The sequence below is a fragment of the Marmota marmota genome, unplaced genomic scaffold (assembly GCF_001458135.2).
Source record: "Marmota marmota marmota unplaced genomic scaffold, marMar, whole genome shotgun sequence".
Lineage (NCBI taxonomy): Eukaryota > Metazoa > Chordata > Mammalia > Rodentia > Sciuridae > Marmota > Marmota marmota.
Window position 1 is genome coordinate 27,744,382 of NW_026000229.1, and position 12,281 is coordinate 27,756,662.

The window sequence follows — 12,281 nt, forward strand, 5'->3', positions numbered from 1 at the left end:
AGGCCGGGCCCAGGCGCGCTGGCGTGGGGTGTGGGCCTTGGATGGTCAGGGCACCTTGCAGAGTCCCGGTCCCTGGCTGGCAGAGGATCTGGCACCGGTTCTGGTCATCACCTGCCTGGAAGATGCAGACCGCCCCTCCCGGGCGGGGTAAGAGGATGCCAATGGTGACAAGCGCTGAGAGCCCGTGTGGGCGCGGCCTAGGGATAAAACTGCTTTGATTTTTAAATCTTTATTTGGCTTCTCCATCACTGTTGTGTCCTTTTTAGTTTTGCATTTGCAAGGATGGAGACACCCATTTCATACCTCACTTTTCTACTGTCCCCACTGCAGGGAAGCCGCAGAAACTAACCAAATCCAACCATTAGTTTGTTTAAGGCAGTTTAAGTAGCTCTCGCAGATGCAGAGACTGGCATAAAAGGGCAATAGCAGTGTTAAATAAACTTACATTACTGACCACCACGATGATTCAGAGCCAGTTCTGATCTTTTTGAGGGAGCACTTGACTTACAGAGCCAGGTTCAATGACGTGGCCAGATCAGCTTTTCCTTTTCTTGGTCAAATGGTTCCTCCTTGGCAGAACTTGGGCTAAGGGCCAGGCTTGGGACATTGGTCTTATCTCCTACCGTTTGGCTTAGGAGACAGCAGCTCCCCTTGCTGAGTAACGCTTTCCTCCGGGCCTCTGTAAGTAAAAGATTCACTAAGTCCCTATATAGTTTAGAAATGTGTCTAACTATAATTAAACATAGACCCACAATAATGTAGTTAAGTAAATTGGGAATTATTTTTCTTATATTACAAGAGGTTTAGCTTCTCAGTATTCCATCAGGGACCCAGGCCTCTCTGCCTGCCTTCTCCACACTTAACAGCACTGGCTTTTGCCCCATGACTATAATATGATTGCCTCAGCTCCACATATCATTTCTGTATCCAAGACAAGAAGAAAGGAAATGTGGGCACCAGTTTCCACTTTCTCTTTCCCTCCATTATTCACCTGTTCCTTGGCCAGAACTATGAGATGTATCTTTTCAACAGGCAACCCCAGAGGGTAGATTTTCATTCCAAAAGTGGACGCTGCTGTTGGCCTGCCAAGAGCAGGGTACCATCCAGGGATGGGCCCAAATTTTGGGTTCTCTATCCACAGTGGAAGGGTCTATTCCCATATGTGTTCTCCCTTATTCCCTGCAGCTTCTAAACCACTTTTCTTGCATTACCTTGTAAAACCTTTTTCCTTTAAGGTTCTTGTCACCCACTGATCTCTTCTCTTTTCTCATATGTCATCTCCTGACCTCCAGCCAGGCTCCCTTGTTTCTTAAGAACTTAGGCATCTTTTTTTTCTTTTTTTAAATATTTATTATTTTTTAGTTGTAGTTGGACACAGTACCTTTATTTCACTTATTTATTTTTATGTGGTGCTGAGGATCGAACCCAAGGTCTTGCACGTGCGAGGCGAGCGCTCTACCGCTGAGCCAAAACCCCAGCCTAACCTAGGCATTTCTTAAGACTGTGTCTTGGGTCTTGCTTTTGATCCTAAGCCTCACAAGGGTAGCCCTTATGACATAAGACCCTCACTCCACCACAACCTCCTATTCCATATGCACCTGGGATCTTGTCAGTGTTCCTCCTCCCAGAACTCTTAATTGCTGCAACCTGCTCTTAGCAGTTTCTCCCAGGAGAGATCTTTTAGGACCCCGCCTCTTCTCTCTTTCAGTCTCCCAGTCTTGTCCATTCTTCTCTTCCCTATAAATCCAGCATGGATGCTTTGGTCCAGCATTTCAGCAACAATCTTGCCAAGTAACCTTAACTCTGGCCTTCCTGTCTCTTCATCAGAGCTGCCTGGTAAAACCTCAGCTCTGGATGAATCCTTCATTTCCTGCTCCTGAACACTGATGCTGCTGGAGAAAAGCACCAGGAAGCACATGAATACCATTATTATTCTAGTCACTAAGTCACCTGGGCTCTCAGAGCTGCTCAGCAGTTTCCCTGGTCAGCTCCCCACCACGACAGTTTTAGCTTTTCTGCACCTCTGTGCAGGACTCTGACTCCTCTCTCCCCCATCTCTGTATTCTCACTTCCTCCTCCACAGAAAATAGAAGCCAGTAAGTTGACCCCTCCACACCACCACCACCTCTCAGTTCACACTTACAAACTTTCCTTCACATCTGTCCCCTCCTGGCTTGGACCAGTTCCCTACGTCCCCCAGGCTTAGGTTCTCATCATCTCTGGTCTTCAGTTAACACAGCCTGTCGATTATTCCATCTCCCCTGACCTCTTCTGTTGACATTTACACATGCCCAAGTCTCCCATTCACTCAACACTGTGTGTGTGTGTGTGGTGCTGGGGATTGAACCCAGGGCCTTGTGCATGCAAGGCAAGCGCTCTACCAACTCAACACATTTTGACAGCCCATGAAGTCAGGCCCTGTTGTCAGCCCTTGGGGATACTGCAGCGAATGAATTCGTTCGTGGAACCTCCATTCTCAAGTGGGAGTCAGGTGACCAATAGGTAAAACCAGTGATAGGCTAGATGATATGGGCTAGAGAGAAAAGGAGGAAAGTGGGGAATGAGGTATGAGGGAGCAGAAGAAGGCTTCAGAGAAGATGGCATCGGCAGGCCTCCTGGAGAAGGGCCTTTGAATCTTCAAAAATCCCTCCTGAAGTAACGGAAGCATGAGTACTATGTCTGGTAGGGGAGAGCATTTCAAGCAAAAAGAACACTATTGCGAAGCCCAGGAAGGGGAAGAGTATTTGATGTGTCTGAGGAAGAACCAGGAGACCAGAGCATCTAGAGGGAGTACACAAAGGGCAGAGTAGGAAGAGTGGGGTTTCTGGCGGGAGGTTTGTGGGGTTGGGTAGGGACTAATGCTTTATGACCTTGAGTGAGTTGAGAAGCCATTGCGGGGTTTGGAGAGAGGCCTGATCTAATTTGAATGGGATAACTCTACCTGCTGTGTTTTGTGGGAGAATAAGACAGCTTGAGGGAGAGCCATGAAGCATGAGATGTCAATGCCTAGGGTACAGGATTCTCTGCAGCAACCTATCAGATACTGTGGAAAGCCCCATTATTCACTGCTCTCCAGTTCCTACTGGAAGTTAAAGCCCCAGGTGATTCCAAAGCTTGCCTTGGTCCCACAGCCTGCCCTTTAGCTGTTCTCACCACACTCTACCCCAGAATCCTGCTTCCTTCTACAAGAAGCACATTCATCCCTCAGCACTCAGGGTGGGAAAGGGGAAGAAAGGTGGGGTAATCTGCAGTTTGGAAGCATGATGCTGGTGCCCCTGCTAAGATCAAACAGCTGTGCTCTCATTTTTCCCTGTATGTAGGGAAACCTAGTATCCCCCATCTGGGAGGGTGAATACACAGGCTTGGCAAAGCCAAAACACTTGCTCGGGATCATGCTACTAGTTAGAGGATGGCCAGGATTCAATTTGGGAATTAGACTGCCTTCACTAGGCTCTCTCTCCATTAAACAAATGGCCAGGAGCCTAGGGTTGGGGGAGAAGAGTCTGTCGAGCTGGGGAGGAGCAGAAGCTGAATTTGGCTTACTCTCCAAAGCAGAGACAGGCATCAGGTACTTTCCTGTATCTCCCAGAGCAACCAGTATGTGGCAGGCAGCTTCTTAGTTGATAGATCTGTTTCTGACACACACAGACCCCATTGAGATTACCTGCCTGCTTCATGATGGCCCAAACAGACATGTCCCATTGTGGAGTCTAAGGAGTTTGCAGCAAATTGAGAACATGAAACCAGACACATAAGATTTGTAGTATTGTTAGGGTATACGGCTGTACACCAGAGGGTCATGGTTTATTCCCCAGAGTAGTATGTGTTGGATGCTGTACATTTTTGCATTTTGCACTTTTGCACTGTAACCCCTTCCCTATTCTGAGACTCCTTTATACCATAAGCTCTAAGATGACCAACTCATCCCAGTTTGTCTAGGACTGGGTTTTAAAATGCCCTTCAGTCCTGTGCAAACCAGAATGGTTAGTCACCCTACTGTTATCTCAGATCCTTGCCTGAAAAGTTAGTGCAACAAAATTGGAGCTCATGAATTTGGAGGGGAAAATTCAGGTTTCCTGACTCCAAACCCTTGGTTCTTCAACTCCCATCCCTTTAGCCTTTAGTCCCTTTAGTCCATGCTTTTGGACCTTCATCCCCAAGTCAGGCCCTTGACCAACATGCAACACAGAAATAGCTAATGTGAATCATCTGATGAGAATTCAGCCTACCTCAAACTCAGAGCCCAGGCCCTGTTCTCCAGGGGACTCTACTTCTCCCCACACTCCTCCAGAGCTTCCTGCTTCTCCCTAGATGTTTCCCTTGTCACCTGCTACTTACCTTCTGCTATGGGTGAGTGCTTCCTTGATTGATTCTAAGGCATTTACAATCATGGCTATAGCTTATATTAGTCTCCTCTTGCTGCTGTACAGATTTCCACAAATTTAGTGTCTTAAAGCAACATTAATTTAACAGTTCTGGATGTCAGAGGTCTAAAATCAGTAAGGAGGTCATTCTGGAGCCTTTAGAGGAGACTCCATTCCTTGCCATTCCCCACTTCTAGAGGCCACCTGCATTCTTTGACTCATTGACCACATTATTCTGATCACGACTTCGGATGTCACATCCCCTTCTCTAACTTGGACCCTGCTGTCTCCCTCTTAAAAGGATCCTTGTGGTTAATTGGGCTCACCTGGATAATCCCAGATAATCTTCCCATCTCAAGATCCTTAATTTAATCACATCTGCAAAGTCCCTTTGCCATTTAAGGTAGCATAATCCCAGGTTTTAGGGATTAGGGTCTCCTGCTTCATCCTCCGTTTCCAGCACAGAGTTTTCTTCTCCCAGCAAACCCATCCCTTCCAGATGAAAGGGCAGATTGCTGCAGTGATTTCGGAGCAGAACAGGAAGGAAAGCCAAGATACAGGCTTTGGGTATAGTTCTTCCTTCACTGTACTTGACTTTTAGAAAGCTGAGATTTGCATTTAAAAGAATGAAAAGTAAATCCATGTATGAAAAGAAGTTCAATTTTTTAGTAAGTAAAAAAAAAAAAATGTGCCAAAAAGTATATGTAAGCTGATTTCCTTAGCTTAAACAAGCCACATTAATATGCACTAATGGAGACACTTTTCATTTTATACCCATCAGCACATTATTCCTTTTTTAATAAATAGGAAAAAATCCTGAAATGGGAAATATGATCAAGGAAGAAAGAGGTGGGAGACAGTTCAATTTTAAAGATTCTTTAATTTGAAATTAGGCTGAGGAATGATCTGGAAGACAGACAGACAGCAGACAGAGCAGGAAGGACACAGTGTTCATTTCATCCAATATACATAATAGCCTCCTGGACTGTGTGGGAGCTTCATCCAGGTTCCCGGCTCCTTGCAGCAGCTTCCTTTGTTAAGTAACAAAGCAACTGAAACTAATTTCTCTGAGAACAAATCCAGATTAAATTTGGGTGAATCTCAGAATTCATCATCAGAGGCTACAGACTTTTCTGTCTCTTCTAGATATAATTTTGTGAAATTTTTTTTTCTTTTTTGGGGGGGTGGAGTAACAGGGATTGAACCCAGGGTCCTTAACCACTGAGCCACATCTCTTTGAACTTTCCATCCTCCTATCTAAGCCTCCCAAACTGCTGAGAGTACAGGCATGTATCACTGCACCTGACCTGAAAAGTTTTATTCTCTAATGCTTTATGGCTGCAGCCTTGGATATTCTGATATCATGGTTTAGGGGGGAAATCTAGGAAAAACTATACTTCTAGATTAGTCTGAAGCAAATATGTTCATTTACTTTTCTGTGTCCTAAGTAACCATGCTCTACTTACAGAGGCTTCTAGAATTCCATCCCCCTCTTCCTGCTTCTCGGCCTCCTCCTGCTGCTCTTGCTGGGAACAAGAGCCCTCTGCCTTGCACTTCCTCTCCCCTGCCTTTTGCTCTACATTCATAATTACACATGTGCCAGCTAATGTAAGTGTTTCTAGTGGACTGTTATAATAAACTAATACTGTGGAAAATTTAGAAATACATAAGAAAACAAATCTTTCATAACTCCACCATGTAGAATAGTGCCTTTCAATTTTTTGATATAGTTCATAGCTTATTTTTATGTTTGTGTGTATATTTATAGCACACTTGGGACTGTACTGGATGTAGAATTCAAGCCTAGTTTTTACATTAACCTAATAGATTGAATAGCTCCCTATATCATTTATGTTTCCTTTTAATGTTGTCATATAATATTATATTGGACTGTCTTCAAGATTGCACTACAACCTAACTCTTCGGTCTTTTAATCGGGGAACTGGGGATAGAATTTCTTTGTGGATAATGTATGGTTTTAAAGCAATTCAAAAATCTCTGACGGGAGGGCTGGGTCTATAGCTCAGTGGCAGAGTGCTTGCCTAGCACATGGGAGGCACTGGGTTCGATCCTTAGCATTGCATAAAAATAAATAAAATAAAGACATACCATAAAAAAAAAATCTGGCACAAACAAGAAAGGTACTGTGATTGTAAATGTTTTCCCTTCAAACCTATGTTTGAGGGGTGTGAGTTTATCCCATCCCATTCTACCTAGGGTAAAACCAGACTGAATGAGTTTTCAAAAATTAGTTTTGAATAATTTTCCTCCTTGATTCTTGTTCTACTAAATGGTAGTTATTAAAAGACTGTATTAGTACAAACCTTTGAAAACAATTCAGTGTCTTTTTTAATAGTTCTGTCTTTCCATCTAAGACATCTCACTTGTGTTTGAACTTATCTTCTCTGTTTACAATGAGCATTCAGTTTCAGAACGTTCATTTTCAGGGACATTTTGGAGTTTCTTCCTGCCCTGGTCCTTTTGTTGGTGGCCTTATGGAATGATCAGAAGGACCCTGTCGCATATTTTCACTTTGTAAATTTACATCGTTTGAATTCTTGTGGTGGATCTGCATGCTGTACATTTTGCTTTAGGATCACATTGCATAGATTATAAAATAAATGCAAAACTATCCTCTGAAAATTGAGAGGAAGCTATGTCTTGGCGAAAAGTTAGTCTTTGCCACAATTATAAGCTGTCTCTAAGGCCCCATCTGGATAAACTCTATCACCCTCATAATTTGGAGAATGACAGCACCCACTTCAGGGACATGGGAAGGAGAGCATGGGGCCAGGGAGCAGCCCCTATTGGAGTAGCTTCAAGGCTGTTTCAGGCACATCTTGGAGGGACCATAGAGAAGAGCAGTGAGAGGGATCTGCCAAGGAAAGGAGTCTCCTAACTGGATTCCTCCTCCAGTGTGGTTTCCATCAACACTCTTCCAGACTGCTCCAGAGAAAGTCATGAAAAGGCAGATCTGACCATGTCATGCCCCTGATGACAACTCCCCAACAGGCTGCTGTCCCTGGGGGAGCTTTGTTGTGGGTATACAAAGCCATTACTTGCCTGTGCCCATTCTTCACCCTTAGTCCTCTACTGTGATTAAGTTGCTTGTACTGCCCTAAAAACATTTGCTTATCTCATACTGACCATTATGGTTTGGATATGCGGTGCCCCCCAAAAGCTCCTGTGTTAATATAGGGATATTCAGAGGTGAATTTGTTAGATGATGAGAGCTATAACCTCATTGGTCCGTCTTAGTTTGAATGGACTAACTGGGTGGTAACTGTAGGCAAGTGGGGCAAGGTGGGTCACTGAGGGTGTTCCTTGGAAGGGTTCGTCTGCCCTGTGGCCCTTTTGCTTTCCCCTCTCTGCTTCCTGACCCTGCCATGAGCTGAGCAGCTTTCCTCCACTCCTGCCCTTCTGCCACGCTTTCTGTCTCACCTCAGGCCCAAAACAATGGAGTCGGCTGACCTAACCCTCCAAAATCAGGAGTCCAACAAAAACTTTTCCTCTGATCTTGTCAGATATTTGGGTGACAGCCACAAAAAAACCTAACTAATATAACACCTTTGGGCCTTAGCTTTTGCCATTTCCTCAGCTTAGAGTGCCCACCTAGTCCCTCTTACCTCTGAATCATCTTATTGTCCTTTTTTCTGATCTCAAATATCACCCCAGAAAGCCCAGTGCAACACCCACCCTTTGGGGCAGATACTCCCTGTGTCCACACGTCTAGTTTAGCAAGTCACATGTTAGGTTGAAGTTATCTTATGGCTCCATCTCTTCCCCTGACTCTGAACTCCAGGGAGAGCCTAGACAGAATCTCACACATCTGGCCATCCGGCAGCCTTGCACATGTTGAACCAGGATCATCCAGGAGAGAGCTTAAGCTGTCTGTATACGGCATTAAGATTTGTGTGTAGTAAAGGTCAAGTCCAAGTTCTCAAGGGACAGAAAAAGGCCAACATTTAGAAGGAACTTTTAGCAAGGCTACATGTGCCAGGCGTGGTGGCGAACACCTGTAATCCCAGTGGCTTGGGAGGCTGAGACAGGAGTTCAAAGCCAGCCTCAGCAGTAGTGAAGCACTAAGCGACACAGTGAGACACTGTCTCTAAATAAAATACAAAATGGGCTAGGGATATGGCTTGGTGGTCAAGTGTCCCTGAGTTCAATCCCCAGTACCCACCCCAAATAAAGGGCTGCATGTTGAGTTCCTGTGCAGATCAGGAAGTGGGCCTGAAACCAAGTGTATCTCCCCCAGTGCTCGTGAGTTGCCCTGATGACTGGAGGAGCTGCTTGGCAGCTGATGTAGCAATGAGAGCTAAGAGCTAGTGTAAGAGAGGTACAGAAAAAGCAGGGAAAGGGCTTACAAGTTTGGTTGCTCCATCAAAAACTGCTGCTTAGAATTGCTACAGTTGATTGAAGTGTAGTAAATACTAAGCACTATGAATATGTCAATTAAGTATTACTGGGAATACGCCAGGTTTCTTTCTTTTACATTTTTATGCAGATGGTCTGTTATGCACTGTGCTTTCAGATGTGCAACAATTTGTACAATGATCTATTCCCAAGTATGCCTTAAGCAGAACAAATATGTTTTTTTTCTCTATAGTTCTTTACCTTAATCGATATGTACTATAAATTTAAGCGTACTTCAATTTTGCATATTTGCAAACTACAAAGTAAAATGAACATTTTTGTGGAATTTGTATTTTGCATACTCAAGGTGAGAATTAAGTTTTAAATAAACCTATAATATTTTATCAGGGGGAAAAAAAAAGTATTCCAGGGTACCTGAGCTGGAGAAGATCACAGTTAATTACCCCGTGTTCCCTTGGCCAGGCTTGAGTAGTCATTCCGGCAACCCCACGAGAGAAGCAAGGTGGGACAAGGAAGGTGATACTCAAGGTTGCACAGCTGGCATGTGGCAGAGCCTGGCTTTGACCCCAGCAGCCTAAACCCATGGTCAGAATTCGGAACTACCTGCTCCGGTTATGCCTCGAGGGGGCCTCCAACAAGACAGCACCCCTGTCTTCCTGAAGTTTAGCTTCTAGTGGAATTTTCCACCAGGTTGCCATTCTTCTTGCAGAAACCAGACGGTTGTGGTCATCATTTCTTTAAAAAAATTCATTTTAAAACTTATATCCTGGAAGGATGGTTCATCAGAAGGCAAAAAAGAAACCACATGTACCCCAGACTGAGCTCCCCCAAATAGAATACAAAACATATTTAGCTCATTTTCAGATCTCCTTTTACTTTCTGATATTTAACTTTTAAGAAAATCTTGAATTCAGTGGTTGCAAAACTTGGCAGACAGAAACAGGATGGAGTGGGTTGGGAGTGAATCTCTATGTGGGAAAGGAAAATGCAGTGAGAAAAAGTAATTAATAGTTGGGATATGTTCAAATTCATGTTATGTAAGGAGGGCTCTATTTTAGTTGATGAGTCATCTCTTTTTTTAAGGGGGATGTTAAAAAGCTATGGCTGTCCTAATGCTGAATTTGAAAGAAGCCGCAGTAATATCAGTATAATATCAGTAAAATATTAAAATAGAATATGCTCACAATGCTGAACTGATGATACAGGCTTGTGTAAAAGGCTTGCAAGAATTCAGAAAATTCAGTCTGTTTTTAAACTTCATTCAAGTGTTTTTGTGAACAGTGTATCAATAAGACTGCCATGCTGTTGGTGGCAGTAATTCAGTGTTTCAGCAGGAGCAATGGCATAATGGAGCACTTCAGAGTGTAGCAAGTGTTTTTCCAGTTTTGAGTTCTCACAAAGACTTTTTTGCACACCTCTTTTCTTTCATCACACAGAAGTGGGGCAAGTAAGAGGAACCAAGACTTCTTGGAGAAGTGACTGATTCCAGGACAGGGAAAGAACAACAGGAGCTCAGAGTGGGAAGTGCACCAAGGACGGTGGGGCATGTCAGGAAGTCACAGGCCTGCAGAAGGGGTTCCCAGGGGGCAAGGAGAACAGTTTCAGCATCAAAGTAAATAGCGCTAGTAATGGATTATAAATACCTATTGAATACAGTAAGAATTCATGCTAATATAAATAAATGAATAAATAAATGTGAGAGGAGGAAAAGCACCTCCTCAGATTGGAAAACCAACTAATATATGCAGAAGGGATGGTGGACTTAGAAAAGTCACCACTTTCTAATCAGCAGCCCAATAACTAGGGTAGGCAGGAGAAATTAATGAGTTTCACAATAAGGACATCAGAGTCTGAGGAATACCATGGTATTTATACAGTCTCAGAATACATCCCCACAAGACACTTGTTCACTACAAAGATAGTGAAAGATAGAAAAAAGAAAAAGAAACCTGGCAGGTGCTACCTTAAACAAATGATGAAGGTTACCGCCCATAGCAGTGGCTGATGGCAGCATGTGTCCCCAAGAACTCCACATCCCTGCCACATATGCCTTAGCCAAACCTAATCCTAAATAAGCATCAGGAAAAAACAAATTAGGGAGTGAGATAATTGGGGGCTGAGAAGCATTCATGAATGTAACACTCGATCTTGGATTTTCCTTTGCTATAAAGCATATTGCTGGGACAATAGGCAGCATCTCAATAAGTCTTTAGCTTAGACAGTAGTATTATTTCAGCAATAATTTTCTGATTGTGATCATTAAATATTATTGAAGATAGCTCTTTGCACACTGTGGTGTTTAGGGAGAGGCAAGGGAAGATGGTTTTGCCAGAAGGGTGCTATTGTCATTCAGCCCAAACCACATCTCTGCCCTGTCACTGGTTTCCATTGGCAGGTTGCTCCCTCCCCTTCCCCATCAACCTCCCACACTCCCAGGGGGAGCAGGTCAACCTCCCTGCCTCTCATCACTCCTTGCTCTGTCTGTAAGGAACCGTGCCCCTCCTAGGCTGTCCACTGGTCCAGATTACCCTTCCTTCCCCACCTGTCTGCAGGAATGCCTACCAAGAGGGTTAAGAGGAGAAGGTGGGGGTAGGAGACTGACTTCTCACTGACCCAAAAGGGAGGGGCACCCTCGACTGCTGCCCATGGCAGCAGAACCCGTGCTCCCTGCAGATCTCAGTTTCCTCACCTGTGTGATGAAAGGCCTGGGCTTGCTGGCCCCTGTGATTCTTTTGCCCCTGTGAACTTGTCTCTCTCTCTCTTAGACTCATCAGTCATAGCCTCTCTCTAAGCCCTAGGAAGCTCTCCCTGGGTCTCAGGATGTGGTCCAAGGCCATGGGAAGCTGACCTTGGGAGCTTCGTCCCTGGTGTAGGTGGTGACATAGGGAGGGGATGTGTTCAGACTTTTAGGCCATTACATTGTTCTCTCTGAGGACTCCAAGATTTGCAGTAAACTCACAGGTGTGCCTTCTGCTGACAGCTTGCTTGGTGGTCCTCCCCTTCATTCTTGCTGCAGCACCTACCATATGCCAAGCCTGTGCTAGACACGAGGATCAGTTAGACATGGTGCCTCTGTCAGGCAGCAAGGTGCACAGGATGGCCCTAATGGGACAATTTTTATAAGGTCAGCTTTCCTTGTGAGTATAAAGTGATAATCAAATGACCAGAAGTCCCCATCTGGCTACCAGTGAGTCCTATGAACTTGTATGATTCAAAGAGCCTCTGTGAACCTCCACGTCCTTGCGTGTTAAATGGGGATAGCAGTCTCCACTGCCTGCCTGCCCACCTCTCAGAGCCAAGGCCCTTAAGTGGGAGGATTCTATAGAGTGCTCTACAAATATGGCGTCTTGTTAATCCCTCAATATGCACCTATTTGAAGTGCTTTGGAAGACCTTAAACACAAAGAGAGCATGACTGTATTATCCATACCCAGAACTGACCTTAGAAGGGAGTATTGCAAAGGCATAATGTGTAGAATAGGACAATCAAGCTGTGACACAGATGATGCACAGCATCCTCACCCCCGCAAAGCCAGTGTCA